At 43.6% G+C, this 26,096-nt stretch overlaps 1 protein-coding gene across 1 annotated transcript in view; it reads left to right on the top strand.

The window, feature by feature from the left end:
* Nucleotides 1-26,096, top strand: part of LOC138842995 (uncharacterized) — a 123,463-nt gene that overhangs the window by 25,541 nt on the left and 71,826 nt on the right. Inside the window, 1 exon segment of the mRNA XM_089321135.1 lies at nt 18,716-18,887. The gene's annotated coding sequence lies outside the window, so the exon portion shown is untranslated.

Here is a 26,096-nt window from a genome sequence, read left to right as displayed (position 1 = left end):
ATTATGTGTCTGCTTAGGTTTTCTGTATCTTTATGGCTCAGTTTAGGAAGGTTGCATGTGTCCAGGAGTCTATCCATTTCTTCCAAGTTCCCCAATTTGTTGGTATACATCTCTTTTAGTGGTTTCTGATGATTCTTTTTATTTCTGTGGTGTCTGTTGTTACATTTCCATTACCATCTTTGATTTTACAGATTTGGGTCTTCTATCTCCTTTTTTGGTGTGTTGGGCCAATGGTGCATCTATTTTGTTTATTTTTTCAAAGAACCAACTCTTGGCTTTGCTGATCTTTTGTATTCTTTTTTTTGGTTTCAATTCTGTTTATTACTTCTCTAATCTTTAGTATTTCTTTTCTTCTGCTGGGTTTGGATTTGGATTGCTGCCATTTTTCTAAATCCTTAAAGTGCATGGAGAGGTCATTTGTTTGGTTCTTTTCCTGTTTCTTGATGTAGGCACCATTTGCTATAAGCTTGCCTCTTAGTACTGCTTTTGTTGTATCCCACAAGTTTTGATAAGTTGTATTGTCATTTTCATTTGTTTCTAGAAATTTTTTGATTTCTCTTTTGATTTCTTCTATGACCCACTGTTCATTCAGAATCATGTTGTTCATTCTCCATGTGTTTGCATATGATGCAGAGATTCTTGGGGTGTTGATTTTGAGTTTCATTGCATTATGATCTGAGAAGATGCATGGTATAATTTCAATTGTTTTGAATTTGCTTTATGGCCTAGTGTATGGTCAATCCTACCGTATGTTCCATGTCCTGGGGAGAAACATGTGAACTCTGTGGCTGTGGGGTGGAAGGCTCTGAAGATGTCTATTAGGTATATTTGGTCTATAGCATCAATTAGCTCTGTTGTTTCCTTGTTGGTTTTCTGTCTGGTTGACCTGTCCATTGGTGAAAGTGGGGTGTTGAAGTCCCCTGTTACTATTGTATTTGAGTCTATATCTCCCTTTAAGTCCTTTAGTAATTCTTTCAAGTAGCCAGGTGCCCTGTAATTAGGTACATATACATTTATAATAGTAATGTCTTCGTGTTGGCTTGGTCCTTTAATCATTATATAATGTCCTTCTTTGTCTCTTTTAATAGTTTTTGTGTTAGAGTCTGTTTTGTCTGATATTAGGATGGCCATACCAGCTCTTTTTTGGTTTCTGTTGGCTTGGAATATCTTTTTCCATCCTTTCACTTTCAGTCTGCATGCATCTTCGCTGATAAGGTGTATTTCCTGAAGGCAGCAAATAGATTTTCTTTTTTAATCCAATCAGCTAGTCTATGTCTCTTGGTTGTGAAGTTAAGGCCATTTACATTCAGTGTGACTATTGTTAAATACTGTCTTTTTCCAGTCATGCTTCCTTAAAAGAGCTGTTTATGTATTTTGAGATTTCTTTGTAGTTTAGCTGGGTCATTTTCTATATTCGTCTTTTGTTGTAGTAAAGTTCTTGTTTTTGTATTTCTTTCTTTTTTTTTTTTTTTTTTTTTTTGACAGGCAGACTGGTCAGTGAGAGAGAGAGACAGAGAGAAAGGTCTTCCTTTGCCGTTGGTTCACCCTCCAATGGCCATGCAGCTGGCGTGCTGTGGCTGGCACACCACACTGATCCGATGGCAGGAGCCAGGTGCTTCTCCTGGTCTCCCATGGGGTGCAGGGCCCAAGCACTTGGGCCATCCTCCACTGCACTCCTGGCCACAGCAGAGAGCTGGCCTGGAAGAGGGGCAACTGGGACAGAATCCAGTGCCCTGACCTGGACTAGAACCTGGTGTGCTGGTGCCGCAAGGCGGAGGATTAGCCTAGTGAGCCGCGGCACCGGCCCTTTGTTTTTGTATTTCTGTGTGTGCAGCACGTCTTTGAGCCAGTGTTGTAGGGCTGGATGCCAGGGTACAAATTCTTTCAGTTTCTGTTTGTCGTGGAAAAATCTTTATTTCCCCTTCATTCCTAAATGACAGCTTTGCAGGGTACAATATTCTGGGCTGGCACTGTTTATTTTTGAAAATTTGGAATATATCATGCCATTGTCTCCTTGCCTGTCGTGTTTGCAATGAGAAGTCTGGGGCGAATATGATTGAATCAACTCTGAATGTGATTTGTCATTTCTATCTGGCACATTTTAGGATTAGTATTCACTCTTCTATTTCATCTGTTTGATTTCTGAGGGATTCTTTCTTTCTTTTTTTTTTTTTTTTTTTTTTTTACAGGCAGAGTGGATAGTGAGAGAGAGAGACAGAGAGAAAGGTCTTCCTTTGCTGTTGGTTCACCCTCCGATGGCCGCTGCGGCTGGCGTGCTGCGGCCGGCGCACTGCGCTAAGCCGATGGCAGGAGCCAGGTACTTCTCCTGGTCTCCCATGGGGTGCAGGGCCCAAGCACTTGGGCCATCCTCCACTGCACTCCCTGGCCACAGCAGAGAGCTGGCCTGGAAGAGGGGCAACCAGGACAGAATCCGGCGCCCCGACCAGGACTAGAACCCGGTGTGCCGGCGCCGCAAGGCAGAGGATTAGCCTAGTGAGCCGCGGCGCCGGCCCAATTTCTGAGGGATTCTACAGTGGTTTTTATATGGTCAATTGAGTATTTCATTTCCCGTATTTCATTCTGGCTTCTCTTTAGGATTTCTAATCCTTGGGCATGCTTTTTGTTCAGATCTTGAATCTGTTTCTCATTATTTCAAAGTGAACTGATTATTAATTTTCTGAATTCTTTTTCTGGCATGACTTCAGATTCTTTCTTCAGCCTCTTTATGGATGGTTTAGCCTGATCCATTGGCGAGTTCATAGGTTCTTCTATCTTCTTATTCAGGATTTTTCCTTCGTTCTTTGGCATTTCTGTTTGGTTTAATTTTTAGGTTGATTTCCCTCTACTATGGACTGCTATGGGTCTGTACGGATAGCCAGTGTAAGCAGGCAGCTCCACCTTCTAGTGTTTGTTTATTTCTGGTAACTTGAGTAAGCTGGTACCAGGGCTTTGAGGTACCTAGATCCGGCCCCTGGGGCTGGTCTCCCTGTTCCTTTGTTCACCCAAAAGCACCTGGGCCTCCGTTGTTTGGCCCCCAACACTGTACCCCCTGTGCGACAAGTCACTGTACCCCCTACGCGATGAGTAGGGAGTTGCTTCGAACCCCTGTGGTCCTTGTTCCCTGGGTGGTATGGTCCCCACCACTGAAGTTCGAATTTTAAGGAGGCAGAAGCAGAGCCACCCTCTTTCACGCCCGAATGTAAGCAAACAAGATGGCTGCTCTCTGCCCACTGCAGTTCTGGTTTTAGGGGGGTGACTCCGAGGGATCCTGGTGTGTTCAATCTCTCTGTTTGTCCCCCTGGATTGCACCCTCTAACTGCGAGCGCTATCACTTTGTTTTGATTTTCTTCCCCATTCAACCATGCGTGTGCCTCACCTGTCCATCCCAGGGTGGGTCAGAGGTGGTGGCAGTGGTGGCGGTGGTGGCAGTGGTGGTGGTGGTGGTGGTATAGGCAGTGGCAGTTGTCATCCCACTGGTTCTCTGTTGCATTCTCTTTCTGCAGTTCTGGGCACCTCTACCTGCCCTAGTGTGGAACCCAGCACTCTCTGGCATGCTCCTGTGTCACTATGTGCCAACCGTTTTGGTTCTGTTGCCTGACTGTCCCCTCTATTCATCAATTTCTCTCTGTGCGGCTTGGCACACCTTGCTGCTATACCACCAGCTTGAGGCCCTCTGATTCTAGCATATTCAAAGATGGCATTTATATCACCAATTTTCATGGGTTTAGAGCCCCATGACAAGTTCTTTTTTTTTTCATGAGCTGCTTTTTTTTTAGAAAAGATTTATTTCACAAATATAAACTTCGAAAGTACAATTTTTGGATTGTAGTGGTTTTGACCCATAACCACCCTCCCACCCACAAATCATCCATCTCCTACTCCCTCTCCCATCCCATTCTTCATTAATATTCATTTTAAATTATCTTTGTATACAGAAGATCAACCCAGCATATACTTAGTAAACATTTCTACTGATTGCACCTACACAGACACACAAAGTATAAAGTACTGTTTTAAGACTAGTTTTACCATTAATTATCATAGTACAACACATTAAGGACAGAGATCCTACATGGGGAGTAAGTGCACAGTGACTCCTGTTGTTGATTTAACAATTGACACTCTTATTTATGACATCAGTGATCACCGGAGGCTCTCATGACAAGTTCTTAGGTTGTACCATTGGAGGTAGTTCTGTATGAGTGTATTCAGAATTCGGCTGTTTTGCAATTATGACTACCTCCTCCATCTTTTATTCTCCCTCTTATGTTTAACAGGAATCTTTTTCCAATTGCCTTAAAATACATATGTTTAACTATATGTTCCATACAGAGTTCAGCATATAGTATGAGGAAGAGAAATGAGAGAGAAGGAAAGAAAACAGAAGAAAAAAACAAGCAAAACAAAACAAAAAGTAAAAAATCACAGTGGTAAACTGTCCGTCTACAGTCAGGTCAAGGACTATTGAAGACATTGATTCTAATAGTGACAATTTCACTTCTATAGCTTCCTTTTTAAGCAAGCTATCAATTCTCACAAACCAGGGAGAACATCTGGTGTGCGTTTGGGAATGGGTTATTTCACCCTAAGTATGAGGTTTTCCTGCTTGCTCCATTTTGTTGCAAAGGACCATAAAATTGCCTTAATTGTGTTGAGGAATGTTCCTTCCAACCCCAATTTGCTGAGTTTTCATCATGAAAGGGTGTTGTATTTTATGTAATGCTTTCTCTGCATTTAATGAGATAATCTTTTTTTAAACTTTTATTTAATGAATATAAATTTCCAAAGTACAGCTTACGGATTACAATGGCTTCCCCCCAATAATGTCCCTCCCACCCACAACCCTCCACTTTCCCACTCCCTCTCCCCTTCCATTCACATCAAGATTCATTTTTGATGCTCTTTATATACAGAAGATCAGTTTAGCATACATTAAGTAAAGATTTCAACAGTTTGCTCCCACACAGAAACATAAAGTGAAAAATACTGTTTGAGTACTAGTTATAGCATTAAATCTCAATGTACAGCACACTAAGGACAGAGATCCTACATGAGGAGTAAGTGCACAGTGACTCCTGTTGTTGACTTAACAAATTGACACTAATGAGATAATCTTACATATTTTGTATCTCAGTTTGTTAATGTGGTGTATCACATTGATTTATTTTTGAATATTGAACCATCCCTGCATACCAGGGATAAATACCACTTGGTCCGGGTGAATGATCTTTCTGCTGTGTAGTTGACTTTGATTGGCCAGGAGTTTGTTGAGTACTTTTGCATCTATGTTCATCAGGGAGATAGGTCTATCATTTTCTTTCTCTGTTGCATCTTTTCTGGGCTTAGGGATTAAGGCGATATTGGCTTCATAGAAAGAATTTGGGAGGATTTCCTCCCTTTCCATTGTTTGGAATAATTTGAGAAGAACTGGGGTTAGTTCTTCTTTAAATGTCTGGTAGCAGTAAAGCCATTTGGTCATGGGCTCTTCTTCATTGGGAGTGCATTTATGACTGATTCAATTTCTTTCATGGTTATGTGTCTGTTTAGGTTTTCTACGTATCTTTGCTGGTGTGGTGTGTTTCCTGAAGGCAACAGATAGATGGTTTTCTTTATTTAATTCATTCAGCTAGTCTGTGTCTTTTAACTCTGGAGTTGAGACCATTCACATTCAGTGTGACTATTGTTAAATACTGTCTTTTTCCTGCCATGTTTCCTTAAGTAGAGCTGTTTATGTATTTTGGCTGGGTCATTTTCCTCATTTGTCTTCTTTTGTAGTGAAATTCTTGTTTATGTGTTTCTGCAGGTAGCACATCCTTGAGCCAGTGTTGTAGGGTTGGGCATGAAGACACAAATTCTTTCATTTATGCTTGTCATGGAAGATCGTTAGTTCCCCTTCATTCATAACTGATAGCTTTGCAGGGTACAGTGTTCTGATTGGACAGTGTTTTTCTTTTAGGACTTGGAATATATCTCGCCCTTATCTGCTTGCCTCTAGCGTTTGTGATGAGATGTTCGGGGTGAGTCTGATTGGATTACCTCTGAATGTGATTTTTTGTTTCTCTCCGGCACATTTTAAGATTTGTTCTTTGTGTGTCACTGAGCTGAGTGTTGCCACAGTATGTCATGTTGAATTTCTTTTCTGGTCCTGTCTGTTGGGAGCTCTGTGTATTTCTCCTATTTGGACGTCTCTTTCAATCTGCCTATTGTGGAAGTTTTCTGATAGTATTTCATTAAGAAGGCCTTCTAATCCATTCTCTCTTTCCACTCCTTCAGGGATTCCTATTATCTGTACGTTACAATGCTTGATTGAATCTTGTGAGTCTCCAACAGTGATTTTTAATTTTTGGATTTCTTCATATTGTGTGTGGTCTGGCTGTATTATTTCTAGAGTTTGTCTTCAAGTTCTGATATTTGCTCTTCTATGTTGTCTGATTTCTGAGATATTTCATGGCATTTTTTATTTGTTCAATTGAATTTTTCATGTCCTGTATTTCATTTTGGCTTCTCTTTAGAGTCTCTAATTCTTTTGTGTGCTTTCCATTCCGATCTTGCATCTGTTTCTGATTGCTTCTAAATAATCTGATTATTAATTTTCTGAATTCTTTTTCTGTCCTGACTTCAATTTCTTCTTCTTAAGCCTCTGTTTTTGAAGGTTTAGATTGCTGCATTGGTGAGTTCATAGGTTCTTCCATTTTCTTATCCAGGATTTTTCCTTTGTTTTTTGGCATTTGTGTTTGGTTTCTGTTTGGTTTAATTTTTAATTGATTTTCCTCTGCTGTGGGCTGCTATGGGTCTGTGCCAATTGCCAGTGCAAGCCAGCAGCTCCACGTGCTAGAGCTTTGTTTATTTCTGAGAGCTTAAGGTACCCGGGCTTTGATGTAGAAAGACCCACTCACCCACTCACTCGGACAAGTCTCCCTGTTCCTTTGTTCACCCAAAAGTACCTGGGCCTCCATTGTTCTGCTTTCTCCATCGCTGTGCCCCTTGTGCAATTAGGGGGAAGTCACTCTAAACCATTGTGATCAATGTTCTCAGATGGGATGGCCCTTGCTACTGATGTGTGTGTGGGGGAGGTGAAAGCACATTCCCTGCCTGTGCTGGATATTTTAAACGCTCAAGATGGGCACACCTCTCCTGCTTCAGCTCCAGTTGTGGGGGAAGACACCAAGGGATTGTGGTACGTTCAACTTCTCTGCTCATCCCCCAGGATCTCACTGTTTACTATGTTTCCCCACTCATCTGTGCCTGCATCTCCATGGGCTTGCACCCTCTCACCCGGTTCTCCCAGGGTGTGGTGGTGGTTGCCCCCTCACTGGTTCTCTGCTCCTTTCTCTTTCTGAAGTTCGGGCGCCCCTCTGTTTTCCCTGGCGTGATCCCCGGCACACTCTGGTGAACTTCCAGGCCACTCTGTGTCAAATTTCCCTGGTTTGATCACTTATTGGTATCCCCTCTTTTCCTTACTCATATACCTTTCTCTATGTGGCTTGAAACATCTTGGTGGTATATTCCCGATTGTTGTTCTGCCCAGAACATTCAAGTCAGAATAAAAGCCAGTTCCTTCCTGGCTTTGACCAGAGGCACAACCTCATGCATTCCCATGAGCAGCAGAGTCTTGGTGCTTGGCAGGGATGCATGGAAGGACAAAGTCCATGCTGAGGTCATATTGATGGTAACAATTTCAGTTCTTGATCTTTACATGCAGTTGCCTCCCTTGGCCTTTTCTCTGCCTTGCACATTGTATGCTATCTTTGCTGTGTTTTCCATTTTTCAAAACCTACAGGTCTATCCCTTCCAAGCTCGGCATCTCTGGTGGTGCCTCCAAAAGCCCTCAGTACTTAGAGGAAGAAAGGCCTGAGGGTATCTAGGTTGGATTCTGGAAATCAGAGGAACTGGGTGGCACTGAATTCTGGGATTTAGTTCTGTGAGCTCCCATACTTGGGGAGGTGGCCAGGTTACATTTAATTGTTGGAATAAAATACTTCCTTTTCTATTTTACTTACATGGTTAAACTAATGAGAAATCTGTTGTAAGCATTATACCTGGGAAATGTGAAAGCTCATCCCTCCAGCATTGCTTTATGAGTCCTGTGAAAGTCTGAATGGTCTTGGGTACAGGAATTGTTTCAATGCATCACCTTTCTCTTGGTAAATTTGTGATGCAGATTCAGGGAGTGCCCCTGATAAATTATTTCCATTTATTTTGAATTTAATTTTCTGTTACAATAACTAGAAAGCTATCCTGCATTACATTGTTTCTATCTGAAAGCTCTTTGCAGTTCCCCTGCCCAGCCCTGGAATCTGTGTCATGCCAGATATCTCTGTCTGTGCTGGAAGGAAGAAGAGCATTTGTCAGGGTTGAAGGAGAAGGGAAGGGAAGGGCTAGTAGGAGGAGTGGTTGTCACCAGCTCTGCTTCCTGAACTGGCTACAGTGGATGAGGTTTCTTGTTACCCTGGACACCTCTGCTCTCTGAGATTGAAATTTTCTGCTAATATTTCACTAAACAGGCCTTCTAATCCTTTCTCTCTCTCCATGCTTTCGGGAACTCCTGGAATCCGAGTGTTGGTTTTTTTTTTTTTTATAGTTCCTGTAGGTTCTCAACAGTGTTTTTTAGATTTCTAATTTCCTCCTCTTGTCTTTGGTTTGACTGTGTGCTTTCCTGTGCTCTGTCTTCTAAGTCCAATATTCTCTCTTCTACCTCACTGATTCAGTGAGGTACCTCACTGCATTTTTATTTGTTCTACTGAATACTTCATTTCCTTTTGATTGCTCTTCAATATCTCAATTCCATGTTCTGCTGAATTCTGCATTTCCTTTTTATTCTTCCTTAAGATTTTAATTTCTGAAAGATGTTTTTTTATGTCCTGCATGGATTTCAGCAGTTCATGTATTTGCTTTTGATTCCTTTTATGTAATCTTATGATCAATGTTTTGAGTTCCATTTCCTGAATTTCTTCTATCTCATTCTCTTCATAAACTTGTATTGAAGTGTCATGTTCTTTTGGGAGGGTCATGTTGTCTTCAATCCTCTTGTTTCTTGGATTGTTGCATTTGTTGTTCAGCATTTGTGGAGATACCCATTGGTTTCTTCTTATTTTCTTCTTCTACTACTTCTCCTCCTCTTCTTTTTCTGATGTGACAGCTTTGATCATTTCACTACAACTCTGTAGATAAGTGGTCTATCTGTTTTCAGTGAATCTTTAGAGGCTTGTAGGTATGGCCAGAGAGCTCTGTTCAGTTCTCCAGGGTCAAGGGCATGCCTAAGGTGACACACCAAGGTTTGGTGTGGTAAATCTTCTCTCTCTCTCTTTTTAAACTGAATGGAAGTATATTCTGCTCAGCTGAGCTCTTCTCCTTGCTGGAGACCAGTGGCTGAGTGCTAGTCCCGGTGGGTATATTATTCATCTGCTCTGTCCCAAGGAACACACAAAGGATCTGTGCAGCCCTCAGTGTAAGTTCAGAATCCCTAGCAATGTCTCTCACCAGATAACCAGGACCTTGCAAACTTGTGTCATATCCCACTGAGGCTGCTCAAAGTCCCAGACACACCATACGTTCTCCCATACACCCTTAGTTGTTTTTTTTTTTTTTTTCACAGTCTGGTTCAGAAGCTTCACACAGTCATAAGCTCCTAGCCCCTTGTTATTTCTCCTCTCCAGAGTCAGGAGTCTCTGCTCGTCCTGTTTCCAGGCACACACATGAGCTTGCACAGCTGTTATGTATGTCCAAAATGGTGCACTGTTATGTATGTCTAAAACTGTACGCCTTTGTAACATGATAAAAGAGAAATGTGTCTGTACCGTCCTTTTTATATCTCTCTGCTCTGGTTTGGCTGATACACTTTCCCTCACGGTGTTTTTTGACTCATTCGCTCTAGGCCCTTCCTGCCACTTGTTTTCTAGTGGCTCTGGCTACTGCAGTCTCATGTCACCTCACTTTCCAGGAATGGTGCATAGGCTCTAGGCTGTCAGAGTCCCAGGCTGTGTGTGCCCACACCCTCCATGTAGGTCCACTGTGTCCCTCTAATTTCAGTAGTGTTTCCTCTGCCATTTTTTTCTCTAACTCTTCCCTGAGACTACACTATCTCCATTTTTTAAAACTCTCTTCTCCTCGCTAGAGCAATAAGCTCCCTCCTTATTCTGCCATCCTGGAATCACCCATCTGTCTTTTTCTTTCACTCTGCTATTCAAATAAAAATAAAGTTTATAAGAAGTTTGTGGTTTTTTTTTTGTTCCAGCAGTGTGTGTGAGGAACCTAATCTCTCAAGCTCTTGAGAAACTGCTGAGTTGATTTTTCTCTTCCTTAACAGGCAATATATCAGCCTCCACATTGTCCACAGTCTTAGTACCTGCCTGCCCTTTGGTTTACCAGGAGCCCCAGCAGCATTTCATGAATCCCCTGAGCTTGCCATGTGTTCACCCCTCTGGGCCTTTGCATCTGTTGTTCCTGGCATGCATTCTTGGCTTCACTGCCTGGAAAACTCCAACAATTGGTTTTTGTCACCACCCCTGTGAAGCCTACCCCTGCCCCCTGCATCCAGTCACGTCGGCATTGGTCCCCTGTGTCTCGACCTTGTGGTGTAGTCGGGACTTCCGCATCAGGGACAGCTGCCAGGGCTTCTAGTGCAAGTGGTTTGCTGAAGAGCTCAGGCTTTGAGTCGAGAGGTCTGGGTTTCCATCCAGTGTTGGTCCACATGTGCTTTGGTCCTTGGTTGGCAGCGTTACTTTTGGAGCCTGATTAATAATCTCTGAGTTGGGGTTTGTGATGTCTACTCCAGCTTCTGATGATCATTTAAGGACCTCAGGGACAGTCTGTGGCACAAATAATTGGTTCCTGCCACCCATAAGGGAGACCCAGATTGAGTTCCTAATCCCATGCTTTAGTGTTGTCCTGTTTTGGCCATTGAGGGCATTTGAAAAGTGAATCAGTTAATGGGAACCCCTGTGTCATGGTGGAGGGGGGTGGCGTTTTGGCATAGCAGGTAAAACTTCCACCTAGGAAATCAGCATCCACTAAGAGCATGGGTTTGAGACCCTCCTGATCCATTTTCAGTGCAACTCCCTATTAATGGCCTAGGAAAAAGAACAGAGGGTGGCCCAAGTGCTTGAACTCCTGTCCCCCATGAGGGAGACCCATATGATGCTCCTGGATGCTGGTTTTGGCATGGGCCAGCTCTGGCCATTTCATGCCTTCTGGGGAGTGAATCATCAGATGGAATCTCTTTCTGTACCACCCTTTCTCTTTGTACCTATGCCTTTCAACTAAATAAATAAATCTTTTAAAAAATAATGGGAAATACATATGATGAGTAAGGTATGCTGAGTTTTCAAATTGTTGCGCCAAACTTTGTTATTTTCTTTTTCCCTGAACTTTTCATACAACTTGCACTTTTTACAGATGCATTTATTTGAAAGGCAGTGTTACAGAGAGTGATATACTATGAGAAAGAGAGAGCAAGCACCCACTGTTTTGATCCCCAAACGGCCACAATGGCCAGGGCTGGGCCATGTTGAAATCATGAACCAGAAGCTCAATCCTATTTTCCCAGTTGACATCAAGGGCCCAAAGACTTAGGCCATGTGCTGCTTTCCCAGGCACATTAGCAGGTAGCTGAGTGAGTAAAAATCCTCACAAGAGTGACCATTCTGGACCCTGGCTAGGCCATGGATTTGTAGGACTCTTGTGCACTGTAAGTCATAAGCATGCTGACCTCTGGCTTGGGGACTTAGTGAGTGAGTGGTGTAGGGGCCTGCTTAGGGACTGTGCCCTGGAGGGCACATCACTGGGTGTTAGGAGTGTAGGCCGTTCAGTATGTATCAGGAGGCTGAAGGTGCTGGGCTGCCTGGAACTGCAGTATGGGATGGGAGCTTCTACGCTGAGGGGAGGGACAATTTGGACTAAATCCAGAGAGAGAGGGAGGCCTGCTGAAGACCCCTTCTCTAGCACACACAAGGCTGTCCCCTGGTTCCTGACAGAGTTGGGTGTTCTGAGAAAAGGTATTCTACAACTTCCCCAACCTATATTTGGTGGAATGGGGATGAGATGAGGAGGGTAGGAAGCTGTTGCTGCCCCTCAAGTGGAGATGACCTGACATTATGGGCCAGGTAGTCCTTTGCAGCCAGAGCTGAGGTGCTTGGGTATGACTTCCTGGCTGACATATAGCCATTGGGTATGGCTCACTTGTGCTGTTAGCCAAGGCCTCAGCAGGCAGATGAAAGGTAGCTTCCCAAGCAGTGGGTGGAAGCAGTTCACCCACCATGTGCTCAGGAGAGTGTGTGGGATCCCGTTCCCCACATCCAAGACAGCCAATGTCAGCCATACATCTATTCCTGTATCCTGCACACTGAGTTCCACATGCTCACACATGCTCACATTGTTGAGACATCTGCTGCTGGTTTCTCAGACACATTAGCAGGGAGCTTGGTTGGAAGTGGAGTAGCCAGGACTAAGATCAGCACTCATACAGGATGCTGGCCTCGCAGGTGGTAGCTTAACCCACCCACGACAGCAGCCCCAGGCATGCTGAGACGTCTTAAGAAGGCCCTTCCTTGTGAGAACACCTTAAGAAAGCACCATCTTATTCTGAAATTAACATCTGGATGTTGGACAAAGTTGTAATACTTGTGCAACCTTTTGACACCTACACCTAGGATGAATTGCCCACACTAGGCCATCAGCCTTTTCATTTCCTTATCCTTTTTTTTTTTTTTTTTTGAGAAGGCACCACCTTAAAAGCATAAAGTGAGACTTTCTCAGATAGTAAATCTGCTGGGCCTTGACCTTAGACTTCCCAGCCCTCAAAACAGTGAAGAATCAATATGTGTTCTTTTTTGGTTACCCAGGTCAGGGCCTTGTAACACTAACCTAAAAGGAATCATGGAATGACTTTGCTTTCTCCTTACGTTTTGAAGCACAGGTTTGGGGCCTATGAATTTCAGTTTGCTGTTTCTTGGCCTTCTACTCTGGACTACATCAGCCCACTCTAGGGTTTCTGAGGAGCAAAGTGATGATGAACTTCAGGGTAAATGATGAAAGACACTTCCCTCTCAACTCTATGATAGGAAGAATGCACCTGATGGTGCCTTGGGCAACGTGACATTTTGTTGAAATGTCATGATGCCCGTCTTGTGGTACCAACATGCTGAGACCGCTTGTGTAAGATATTTTGAGTATAGACTTAGGAGGTCTATAAAAGCCGAGAGTTATTACAAATTTTTAAACTAGAAAGGCAAAGTCCATTGAAACAGCCTATAGTTATTAATCTCTCCTAAACTAAATGTCAGCCTCTAGCACCGCTTTAAGCAAAAAGCTTTTGGGGTCCTTTCCCTTTAACCAGTGGTCAGTTCTTCAGAAAACCACCAAGGAGTGTTGCCAGCTGTGATTGGTCTATCTGTTGCCCTGACATCAGGAGAGCCATTGTGATGTCATTCCAACTGCCTAACAGCTCCCTGGCTTGGCCTAGGTTCTTGTTCAGTTGGCCCAGGAAGCTCTTTGGAGGCAGCCTGAAGGACTTGGACGACATTACTGGTTTTCTCTTGTCTTGTTTTTGTTTGCTTTGTTGTTTTGTCTGTCTGGTTTATTTGTTCTTTCTACTACGTTGGTTCTTATTTTCTATTTTGCTTTGTTCTTTTTTCTATTTTTCCATCTCTCTGCCCCTCCCATTTTTACTTTGTATTCTGTGTATTTATTTTCCTTAAATATTCATTCACTTATTTTTTTTTATTGTCACAGGCTAAATGCATTTTGTTGTTTTCATTTTGTCCTTTTTGCTGTGTTTCCCCCATTTTGTGATTATTTTCTCATTTTTGATCCTTTGATCTAAATAGGACCATTATAAGACTTATTGATTAGAATTGTTACCATAGTTAATATAGTTGGTATTGTTTTACTTTTTAGCATTTTTAGCATTCTGTGTGTTTTCTAACTTGTAATTCTTAATTTTGATACAATTGGTTTAGTGATTAATATACTGTAGTTCATATAGTTAGCATTCTTGGTTACAAATATTACCATACTGAATCTTGTTAATTTTAATTGTGTCAGTTTTGTTTGTTTGATTTTCATTTGTTTCCCAGTTTTCATTGTTACCTAAGGTGACTGTTAAGAGTTTCTAGTGTAACACTGCAGGGGTGGGTACCTCCCACAATGGAAGGCCTCACAGCCTTCAACAGTGAGGAGGAGGTCCTGGATGGGTACCAGGTCCTCAAGATCACCGGCAAGGGCAGTTTTGGGCAGGTGGCACTGGCCCATCATCTGGAAAGTGGGACCCAGGTGGCTGTGAAGATGATTGCGACAGGTGGCCAGAACTCCCGCAGGTTCCAGCAGTTCTGTGCAGAAGCAGAAATAATGAAGGGACTGCATCATCCTCACATTATAAAACTGTTGCAGCTAAGGCACACGGCACAGAGAGGCTACATTTTTATGGAGTATGCGATCAAGGGAGACCTTAGATGTTACCTGATAGAGCGAGGCTGCCTACAGGATGAGGAGATACGCCCGATATTTTACCAAACATTATCAGCTGTGCATTACTGCCACGAGCAGCGCATCGTGCACAGAGATTTAAAGCTAGAAAATCTCCTTCTAGATGACAATCTGAATATCAAGTTGACTGATTTTGGGCTCAGCTGCAAACTGGCTGATGGAGAACACCTGAAGTGTTTGCGTGGGACCCTTCATTATTGTGCCCCGGAAGAATTCCGAGCTGAGGCGTTCAATGGGTACAAGGCTGATGTGTGGAGCCTGGGCGTGGTCCTGTACACCATGGTGACCAAGTCACTACCTTTTGAAGGGAAGGATTTTGTACACCTGAAGGAAACCATCCTGTCCGCATACTACAGAATCCCCAGCTATGTCAACATTGAGCTTGAGAACCTGTTGGACAGGTTACTGACCCGAAACCCTGAGGAGAGGCCCACAGTGGCAGACATCATGGGCCACCAGTGGCTCCGTGTAGGACATAAAGCACCTGAAACAAGTGAAGAGTTTCTGTTTCCTCCCAAGGAACAGGAAATATGGGAATTCCCATGGGGCCCACGCTCTCAATCGTGCCTTAAGGAAAGGGATGACCCCTTGTCCTCTGTGCCACACTGTGTGAAATCCCCACAGAAGGGCTACAGCATGCAGGAACTATGGGGACACAGAGAAGTGGAGCCTGTGGTGTCTCCTCAGGGTCCCGAAGCTCTAAGCTGCCTTGAGGACCTTGGCTTCCAGCTGGACCATAAAGCAGGCTCCCTGCCACCCAGGCTCCAAGCCACTTCCTTGCCCGCTGTGCTGCAGAAGGGCCACACCAAAGTGAAGCCCATGCTTCAGGCCACCCCCGCTGCTCAAAGCTGTCCCATTCTCCAGTGCCTCCCTGGTCACTCAGACGGCAACATCAGAGCCCATGAGTGTGCCCTTTGCAACTCCCAACCACTGCTGCTTGAAGAGGAACAATCAGGGCAGAATGCCTGCCACCGTGCTCCCAGTATGTCTAGCAGTGTGTCCTGCAGGCCAGACAGTCCCCAAATGGCCATGTTGCCAAGGATCCTCGCAGCCTGGGCAGCCCCCAGCAAGGACTCTCTGACCTCCCTCTCCATGCTGAACAGCAACAGCAGTGACGATCATTTCGAAGTCAGGAGCTGCTCCCGGGGAGCATCAGAGAAACAGAGCATCCCAGGAATGCAACAGGAGGAGGGGACCTCAGACACTCAGGCGAAAAAGAGCAAGAGTCGCCAGGGGATTGGCAGGAGGATTGTCAGATTCTTCACCTGGATATGTTGTATCCTGCCAGCCCCAGAGGAAAGCCCTTGAGTCCAGAGTGGAAAGTGGCATCTCTGTAGCCTCTTGGGAGATGCCCAAGAGGAGGAGCTCTTCCATGAGAAGTGAAACAATTAAGAGGTAGTCATGGAAACTTTTCTGGGAAGTGGGGAGGTGAGGAAAGCAGTAAGAGAAATGACAGGCATAGAGAGAATATACTGTCACAGCTTTCAGATAGTCAGCAAGGTAACGTGTTTTCATTGTTAGGCGCGATGGCCATTTCCCAAGAGAGAGAAGAAACGGACACGTGGTGTTCAAGTGTGTTTAGAAAATGAATCCATTAATGTCACTCCCTAATGAAACTCCCTGTACCCAGGCCTTATTAGAGCCCTTCCTTAGACCCCCTCCTGGCTAGCAGCAGGAGTATCAGTTTCTCAAGAATACCTGCTTTTGTTTTTGCTCCCCCACCCTCTTGATCCATGTTGTGATTATTTATTGCTGTGAGACAAGGAAAGGACTGAAAATTCCTGCAGCGTCGTTGATGCCATGACTTGGATCGACTCAAATCCATTGGAAGGGCGAGTAAAGCAGACTGATCGCTTCCCTGGTTTTTGGAAAAATTCTAATCTTCTACATAGTCAAATTTTCTTTTAAAACACCAGGTCTCTTTGATCCGGTTAAAAGCAATTTGTGTGGGCTGCTGATTTTAAGATACAGGGCCTAAGGTGGATGGCACTCCTTGTCTTCCTCCCACTTTATTCTTGGGTTATTGTCTGCATTATGTGCTCAGGTAGCTCTCTCTGCCCTGTGACCTCTCCTGTTTCTGAGTTTCATTCTGCAAGCCCAAGTTCCCAGTCCCGTGGATGAGAAACTTCTGAGACAATTCGTGGCTCCTGGATCAGAACTGAGGAGCCTGCCTTGCAGACCTAGGTGTCCTCTCCCATTGAGCTGCCTTCTTGGCTGCCCCAAAGTACTCATGACCCGCATGTATGGCAAGAAGTCATCTGGCACATTAACCAGTGCCCACAGTTTCCATTTTCCTGCCCAGGTTTTTCTTTGCCAAAGAACATGTTTGAAATAAATCTTTCCCAGAGCCATGCTCTTAAAGCTAACACATTGGAGAAAATTTCTATCATCATACCACCCCATTTCCCCCTCTGCACATTCAGCAGTCTTGGCAGCAAGGACCACTTGCCCTCCTTCTAAACTTTGGCACTGAAGGTGTTAATTGAGACCCCCGTTGTAGAAGCTCATTTCCAAATTCAGACATCTAAGACAAGTCACTTACAAGTGGCTGTGCTTGGGCTGCCTTCTCAAGCACTGGGATTCCTTTGACTGCCAGAATTTTAAAAAAAGAAAAGTTTGTGCTATTTCTGTACCATGTTTGTACCATGATACAAGCTAAAGGATGAAGAAAATTGGTTTCCTAAGGAACCTATTTTGCCTAGCGTCTGTCTCACTTTCTGCTACAATATGCTCCCATCTCACATCTTTCCTCCTGAGGATTCCTTAAGAATCCATTACCAGGTTGTGGAGCCAAAGTTCGGTTGTCCTTATAAATGGTCCCACTCCACTGTGGTGGCTGGTTTCAAATTCGTTTGTGGTTTGTTAACTTCACCCTTTTCTCTAGTGTGAGATGGGAGGAGAAAGTGTTTCCCTCTCTCAATACAGTATTCCTCTATAGGAAGGAGTCTCCCTGACGACTCCCCTCCCTCACTATGGCATTTGGATGTTTAACACCTCATGCCATGATGATGCCAGACTAATGTATCTTGTAGTAATTTAGTTCAGCTGTACCTGGACATCGGCTTTAAAGTGATTGCTGCCTTTTGAAGCTTAAATATCACTGCCTTGAGAAAGTTACTTTGTAAGTTTCCAAACTGTTTTGCAATTTGGTGAAACTGGTTTGGATAACACAACAGTGAGTGACTGGAGTCAGATTTTATAACCTTTCAGCTGTATTTTACAAAATAGGAAATGTAAGTTTCAACCTGTGAAACAAAAACATGGTGTTTCCCTGTGACAGTGCTTGGCATTGGTACTCACTGAGATTGAATGCTCACTCAATGGATGCCTTGTCTACGTCATTGCTCTCCAGCTTAATGCTGTTTAATAGAAATAATGGGACTGGGTTCTACGTATCCAAGTTTTATGCTAGTAGACCAAAGTGAGCTAATACAGAGTGGCTTAAAACATAACTTATTTGATGTGATAAATCTTCTATTCAAGATTTTCACTTTGCTTTTTGTGACCAACAAAGAAAACAAAGAGTTTTTGAAACATTTATTTTTGAAATGTTATGCATGTTATACAATTTTCATATAGTTCCTATATACAGATTTATAGTGGGAACATAGTGAGACTCACATTCCAGGCTCCTCCCCCATCTTGGTTTCCTATTCTTAATTTTGACAGTGATCTATCATTGTTATAATTAGTGATCATATAGTTAACCCTAGTCTAAGTATAGGAGTTCAGCAAATAGTATGAAGAGAAAGAAAACAAAAGAAACTAAACAAAGATCACTCCTCAATGGAAGAGACAGCACTCTAAACAATCATCCACTCTCAAAATGTCAGGTAACCTGTGGGTCAGGCCAAAGTCAGGAGCTAGGATCTCTATCCAGGTGGCCCACACAGGCAACAAGGGTACAAGTGCTTGGCCCATCTTTTGCTACTCTCCTGCATATGTTAGCAGGAAGGTGGATCAGAAGTGGAGCAGCTGTGACACACACAGGCACTCACATGGGATGATGACATTGCAGGCTGTCTTAACTCGTGTATCACAATGCCAGTCCCACGGGTTGTTCTTTATCTGGATTGTGATAGCAGGCCCACAACTGTATACATTCCTCAAAGCTTACAGAAGTATATGCTTGAGTTTGACTTGAATTGATAAAGAAAAAGGGAAAAATGAGGCCAGGCTCTGGGATTTCTGAGAGCTTTGCAATCCTTGACTTTTCATCTTTTTCATCTTCCAGATACGTGTTTCTTGTCAGGAGCTCCCCTCCTCTGATCCTGTTTCCCCTGAGGAGAGCTAGAAGAAGAGTCTGAAAAGCCTTTGTGACAAGTTGGAGTCTGGAGTTCCCAGGATGATGAAAGCCAACCGTGTGCCTGCCCAGAGAAATTGTGCTTGGATACATCCACCTCCTCGTAAGTGTTAGTGATAAAGCTGCTTTCAAGCCACTGGCTGTCCGGGGGATGACCGACAGGGCAAGCTGTCCCCTGTGTCCCATGTGGCTACAAGAAGTCTGGGAGCCACTGTCAAGCCCCACAAGCTAATATTAGCCACAGGAGCCATGCTCAGGAACTTTTCCCTTGCATTGAGAAAAATGTTTATTTTTTTCATTTTATAAAAATTTGCACTAACATACAAAACACAGAATTCACCACCTTAGCCCTTTTTAAGTGTACAGTTGAATGGCCTGAAGTATAGTGATATGGTTGTGTGACCATTGCTTTCCATCTCCTGAAGTTGTTCCTCCTACAACATTGCAACTATCTTCATGAAACACCCAGTCCCCATGCCATCACAGCACCTTGCTTACCCCTAGTTCCAGCCTCTATGAATGGGAGAAGTTTGCCTTCTACATATTAGACTGTATTTGTCTCTTTCAATCCCATTTTATTTAATTGTCTATTGGAAGTCAGAGAGAAAGACAGCGCCCATCTGCAGCTTCATTCCCCAGATGCCTGCAATGGCCAGGACTGGGTTGGGCTGCAGTCAGGAGCTTGAAGTTCAACCCATGTATCATATAGGTGAATGGAGCCCAGAAATTTGAGCCATCGCCTGCTGCCTCTCATAGTCTACAATAGAATAGAGTTGGGTCAGGAGATGGAGATTGGAGTCAAACCCAGTTTTTGTGATATAGGGCACAGGTATGCTAACTGGCCTATTAACTGACTGCTAAGCTAAACATCTGCCCTCAGTATTTATCTTGCTGTGGCTGAGTTTTACTATAGGAACTCAAGTTTATTCATGTATCGGCAAGTGTTAGACTGTCCTTCCTCTTAAAGGCTGGATAATACTCCATTGGTTAGGTGGATGACACTGCTTATCTAGTCACATTCTGCTAATGGACAATTGGAGTCTTTCTACATATGGGTTACTGTGAAATAATGGTACTGTGAACGTGTGCAGATAACTCATTGAGACCATGTTGTCAATTCAGTTTATAAGATCTGTATATTTGAAAGAGAGAGAGGGAGAGAGAGAGAGAGAGAGAGAGAGAGATTGATCTATCTTCCATCCAGTAGTTGGCTTCTCAAATGCTGATAAAAGCCAGTGCTTGGCCAGGCCAAACAGGACCCTATAACTCCATGCTGTTCCCCCATGTGGGTGGCAGGGACCTATGCATTTGAGTCATTATCTGATACCTCCCAGGGTGTGCCTTTGCAGGAAGCTGAAATGAGAAGCAGAGGTGGGACTTGAATCCAGGCACTTGGATATAGATGCAGGCATCCCAAGTGATGTCTTAGTGGCTGGGCCAAACAGCTTGCCCCATCGTTTCCCCTTTTGATAATCTACATCTCGGGGCTTTTGTTCTCTTACGTACATTAGGAGCACATTCCAGGTCTACTACACTAAAGGCTAGGGAGCTGCACAATGATGAACTACGATGGGGCTGGCACGGAAGTGCAGCTGTTTACGTTGCTGCTGGTAAATCCAGCATCCCATATCAGAATGCCATATTGAGTCCCAGCTACACTGCCTCATATACAGCTCCTTGTTAATGTATACTCTGGGAGTAAGAACGTGATGGCTGAAGTGCCTGGTCAATTGCAACCCATGTGGGAGGCCAGGATGGGGTTCAGGGCTCCTGGCTTTAACCTGGTTCAGTTCTGGCCATTGCAGACATGGGGAGTGATCCAGTGGATGGAAGGCCTCTCTGTCTCTCCAAATGTCTGTCTGCCTTTCTTTGTCTTTGTCATCCTTTCTGTCTGATGCTGTCACCCTGCCTTTCAAATTAATATGCCTTTAAGAAAAATTAGGAGGTACCAGAAAGTGGGGATCAACAGTGGCCAATATTGTGGCACAGCAAATTAAGGTGCTGCCTGCAACCATGGCATTTGATCCGAGTGCATGTTTGAGTCCCATTTTCTCCAGATATGATTTAGGTCCTTGCTGACATGCTTGGGAAAGCAGCAGAGGATGACCCAAGTCCTTATGCCTCTGGTTCCTTATAGGAGACCTGTTGAAGTTCCAGGCTCCTTGGTGTGACTGGCGCAGCTCCAATACTTGTGGCCATTTGTGAGAGTACCAGCAGACAGAATCTCTCTCTCTCTCTCTCTCTCTCTCTCTCTCTCTACCTCTGTCTCTGTCTCCCTCCATCTCTCTCTCTCTGCCCACTCCTCCCTCTCTCCCTCCCTCCCTCCCTCTCTCCTTCCCTCTTTCCCTCCATCCCTCCATCCCTCCCTCTTCCTTCTTTCTCTGTCTCTTTGTAAATCTGCTTGAGATTAAATAAAACTTAAAAACTTTTATTTTGTCACTTTGGTGTGTGTGTGTCTGTGTGTGTGACTGAGAGAAATCAAGAAGATCTTCCATCTTTTGGTTCACTCCCCAATTACCTGCAACTTCTGGAGTTTGTCCAGGTCTAAGCCAGTCACCTTGGAGCTCAATCCAAGGTGTCACATGTCAGTGACAGGAATCCCAGTTCTTGAACCGTCTCCTGCTGCCTAGCATGTTATAAATTACAAGACTTTGGATGGGAAATGAGCTGTGAGAAATCTAGGGAGTCTGGGGGCTGGCTTTTTTTTATATAACCATTTAAACTGCTGCTTGGGATGTGATATCTCATGTGAGTGCTTGTTCCTGTTCTGGCTGCTCCACTTGCAACACAGCTCCCCACTATTGCACCTCGGAAAGCAGTGTAATATGGTCCCCTGGGACCCTGCACCTAATTGGTAGACCCAGGTGAAGCTCCTGGTTCCTTATTTTGGCTTGGCCCAGTCGAAGCTGTTGTGGCCACTTGCAGAGTGAAACTGCAGATGAAAAAGACCTCTCTCTCTATGTCTCAGTCTCCCTCCCTCCCCCACCTCTTTATCGCTGTCTCTCTCTCTTTTTTTAGATTTATTTATTTGAAAGGCAGAATTAGAGAGAGAGTCAGAGAGTGGTTTTTATCTATTGGTTGCCTCCCAAGATGGTTGCAAAATCAGGGCTGGGCCAGGAACCCATGGGTGCTGGGGCCCAAGCACTGGGCCATCCTCTGCTGCATTTCCAGTACACTAGTAGAGAGCTGCATTGGAAGCAGAACATCCAGGACTCAAACCACTGCCCATTTTGGATGCTGACACCACACTATGGATGCAAACCTGTACCACTATGCCATGGCATCAGCCCAAAGTAAATAGATAAATCTTTATCTAAAAAACATTAGGCATTCCGCGATGGGATGTAGGCATCCAAAGCAGTGTTCTAAACATCGTGCAAGGACCCTTCCCCTGGAAGCTATATTTCTCTAAGTCGGCCACTCATTTTATGGTGTGTTTTTTGCTAGACACAGAAACCCATGTAATACCCAAATATTCTTGAAGAGGTGAATGGGGGCAGGCAGAAGCTGAAAGGGTTACACAATTGAATACCACTCAGCAGCAGAACAGAGAAAGCTTTGGGGCCATGCGATAATGTGGAGAATCTGAAAGTATTTTGCTGAATACCAGAAACCTCTCTCATAAGGTTTCCAGAGTACCGCTGGTACAGTGTTCTCCAATATGCAAACCTTTTGTGTTGTGTCCCATGGTATACCTATGCCATAATTTCTTTATCCTGTCTTTGGTTGACAGACATCTGTGTTGATTCTATATCTTAGCTACTGCGGATTGAGCAACAATAAACATAAACATAGTGGTACAGATAACTCTTTAATATGCTGATTTCATTTCCATTGGGTAAATTCCCAGGAGAGGGATGGCTGGGCCATGTGATAGGTCTATATGGAGATTTCTGAAGTGTCTCCTTACTGCCTTTTTTTTTCTCTTTTACAATGGCTGGCTGATTTTTCATTCCTCCACAGTGGATTAGGGCATTTTTTCCCCACATCCTCACCAGCATTTGTCATTTGTTGATTTCTGCATGAAAGCCATTCTAACTGGGATGAGATGGAACCTCATTGTGATTTTGATTTGCATTTCCCAGATGGCTAATGATCCTGTGCCTTTTTCACGTGTCTGTTGGCGATTTGGATGTCCTCTTTTGAAAGTCTGTTCACATCCTTTGCCCATTTCTTAGCTGGATTGTTTTGTTGTGGTTGAGTCTTCAGCTCTTTATATATTCTGGATATTAATCCTTTATCAATTGTATAGTTTGCAGATATTTTCTCTCATTCTGTCAGTTGCCTCTTCACTTTGCTGAGTGTTTCTTTGGCAGTGCGGAAGTGTCTCAATTTGATGTAATCCCATTTGTCAAATCTGGCTTTGATTGCCTGTGATTCTGGGGTCTTTTCCAAGAAGCTTTTGCCTATGCCAGTGCCTTGCAAGGTTTCCCCAATGTTCTGTAATAATTTGATGGCTTCACTTCTTAGATTTATGTCTTTGATCAATCTTGAGTGGATTTTTGTGTAAGGTGTAAGGTAGTGGTCTTTCTTCATACTTGGCGAAAGTGGAGTTTGTAGTTCTCACCGCAGCATTTGTTGAAGAGACTGTCCTTGGTCCAGGGATTGATTTTAGTTCCTTTGTTAAAGGTAAGTTGGGTATAGAAGCATGGATTGATTTCTGGAGTTGCTCTTCTGTTCCCTTGGTCAGCCTATCTGGTTTTCTTTGCCAGTGCCAGGCTGTTTTGATTATAACTGCCCTTTAGTATGTCTTGAAATCTGGTATTGTGATGCCTCCAACTTTGTTTCCGTTGTACAAACTGTTTTAGCTATTCTGGTCTCCTGTGTTTCCCTATGAATTTCATGATTTTTTCTAGATCTGAGAAGAATGTCCTTCTAGATCTGAGAGGAATGGCTTTTGGTAGTTGGACATTTTAATGATATTGATTCCTCCAATCCAGGAACAAGGAAGATATTTCCATTTCTTGGAGTCATCTCCTATTTCTTTCTTTAATGTTTTGTAATTTTCATCATAGAGATCTTTGATATGCTTGGTTAAATGTATTCCAAGGTATATTTTTTTGTACCTATTTTGAAAAGGAATGATCTTAGAAGTTCTTTCTCAGCCATGGCTTGCCTGTGTATACAAAGGCTATTGATTTGTGTGCATTCATTTTCTATCCTGACATGTTGTGAAACATTTTCATGAGTTCCAGTAGTCTCTTAGTGAAGTCTTTTGGGTTGACTCTCTGTAGAACCATCTTATCTGCAATCAGGGACAGTTTAACTTCTTCCTTCCCAAGTTGTACCTCTTGGACATCTTTTTCTTCTTTAGTGGCTCTGGCTAAAACTTCCAGGAGTATATTGAATAGGCATGGTGAGAGAGTGCCTCCTTTTCTGGTTCTGGATCTTAGTGGGAATGCTTCCAACTTTTCCACATTGAATGAGATGCTGGCTACGTGCTTGTCCTAAGTTACCTTGGTGGTATTGAGGAATGTTCCTTCTATACCCAGTTTGCTTAAGGTTTTCATCATGAAAGGAGGCTGTATTTTATCACATGCTTTCTCTGCTTAAATTGAATAACCACATGGTTTTGGTTCTTCAATCTATTAATGTGATGCATCACACTTATTGACTTGTGGATGATTAATCACCCTTGCGTACCAGGAATAAATCCTACCTGGTCTGGTAGAATGATCTTTCTGATGTATTGCTGGATTTAATTGGCTATTAGTTTGTGGAGGATTTTTGCATCAATGTTCATTAGGAAAACTGGTCTACAGTTCTTTTATTCTGTTGTATCTTTTTCTTGTGTAGGAATTAAGGTGATGCTAGCTTCATAGATGGAGTTTGGGCGGATCCCCTCCATTTCATTGAAATGCCTGGTAGACGTAGCAGTAAAGCCCTCTGGTCTGAGCTTTTCCTGGTTGGGAGCGTCTGTATTAGTGAATCAATTTCCTTCTTGGTGATTGTTCGGTTTAGGTTTTCTATGTTTTCATGACTCAATTAGGTTGGTTGTATGTGTCCAGGAATCTATCCATTTCTTCTACAATCTTGATTTTTTGGCATACAGCTCTCTGTAGTAATTCTAGATGGTTCTTATTACTTCTGTGGTATATGTTGTTACATTTCTTTTTTCTTCTCTGTTTTATTAGCTTGGGATTTCCCCCCAGCCTTTTTTTTTGGTTACTTGGGGCAATGGTGTATCAATTTTGTTTATTTTTTTGAAAAGGCATCTCTTCATTTTGCTGATCTTTTGTAGTTTTCATTTCAATTTTGTATGTTTCTTCTCTGATTTTAATTATGTCTTTTCTCCTATGGATTTGGGGTTTGGTTTGTTGTTTTTCTAGGTCCTCGTAATGCCTTGATAACTCATTTATTTGGTGCCTTTCAAATTTCTTGATGTAGGCAGCAATCACTAATCACTTCCCTCCTTTTTTTTTTTGACAGGTAGAGTTATATGCAGTGAGAGAGAGGCAGAGAGAAAGGTCTTCCTTCCGTTGGTTCACTCCCCTAATGTCCGCTTCAGGTGGCGCTTTGCCGATCCAAACCCAGGAGCCGGATACTTCCTCCCGGTCCCCCATACGGGTGCAGGGACCCAAGCTCTTGGGTCATCCTCTGCTGCCTTCCCGGGCCACAGCAGAGAGCTGGACTGGAAGGGGAGCAATGGGGACTAGTACCCAGCACTCCAACCAGGTTAGAACCTGGGGCGCCAGTACCTCAGGTGGAGGATTAGCCAAGTGAGCCCCGGCCCCGGCCAATCACTTTCCTTTTCACATTGTTTTTGCTGTTTACCATAAGTTTGGATAGGATGTAATGTTGACTTCTTTGGTTTCCAGAAGTGTTTTTTAAAGGTTTGATTATTTTATTTGAGAGTTAGAGTTACAGACAATGAGAGGGCGAGACAGAGAGAAAGGTCCTTCCATTGGTTCACTCCCCAAATGGCTGCAATGGCTGGAGCTGTGCAGATCCACAGCCAGGAGCTAGGCGCTTCCTCCTGGTCTCCCACCTTTATGCAGGGGCGCAAGGACTTTGGACATCTTCTACTTCTTTCCAAGGCTATAGCAGAGAGCTGGACTGGAAGAGGGGCAGCTGGGACTAGGACCGGCACACATATGGGATGCCAGCGCCACAGGCAGAGGATTAACCTACTGTGCCATCACGCTGTCCTTTCCAGAAGTTTTTGACTTCTCTTTTTATTTCTCTTATGGTCCACTGTTCGTTCGGGAAAATGTTGTTCAGTCTTCATGTATTTGCATGCATTCTAGTTGTACTTCATTTGATGATTTCCAGCTTCCTTCCATTGTGGTCTTGTGATGCATGGTATGATTTT

Source organism: Oryctolagus cuniculus, chromosome 19 (genome assembly GCF_051225735.1).
Source record: "Oryctolagus cuniculus isolate XC-2025 breed Fujian yellow rabbit chromosome 19, ASM5122573v1, whole genome shotgun sequence".
NCBI classification, from domain to species: Eukaryota; Metazoa; Chordata; class Mammalia; order Lagomorpha; family Leporidae; genus Oryctolagus; species Oryctolagus cuniculus.
The sequence above is the reverse complement of the archived record's forward strand: the minus strand, read 5'-3'. Positions and strand labels throughout refer to the sequence as shown.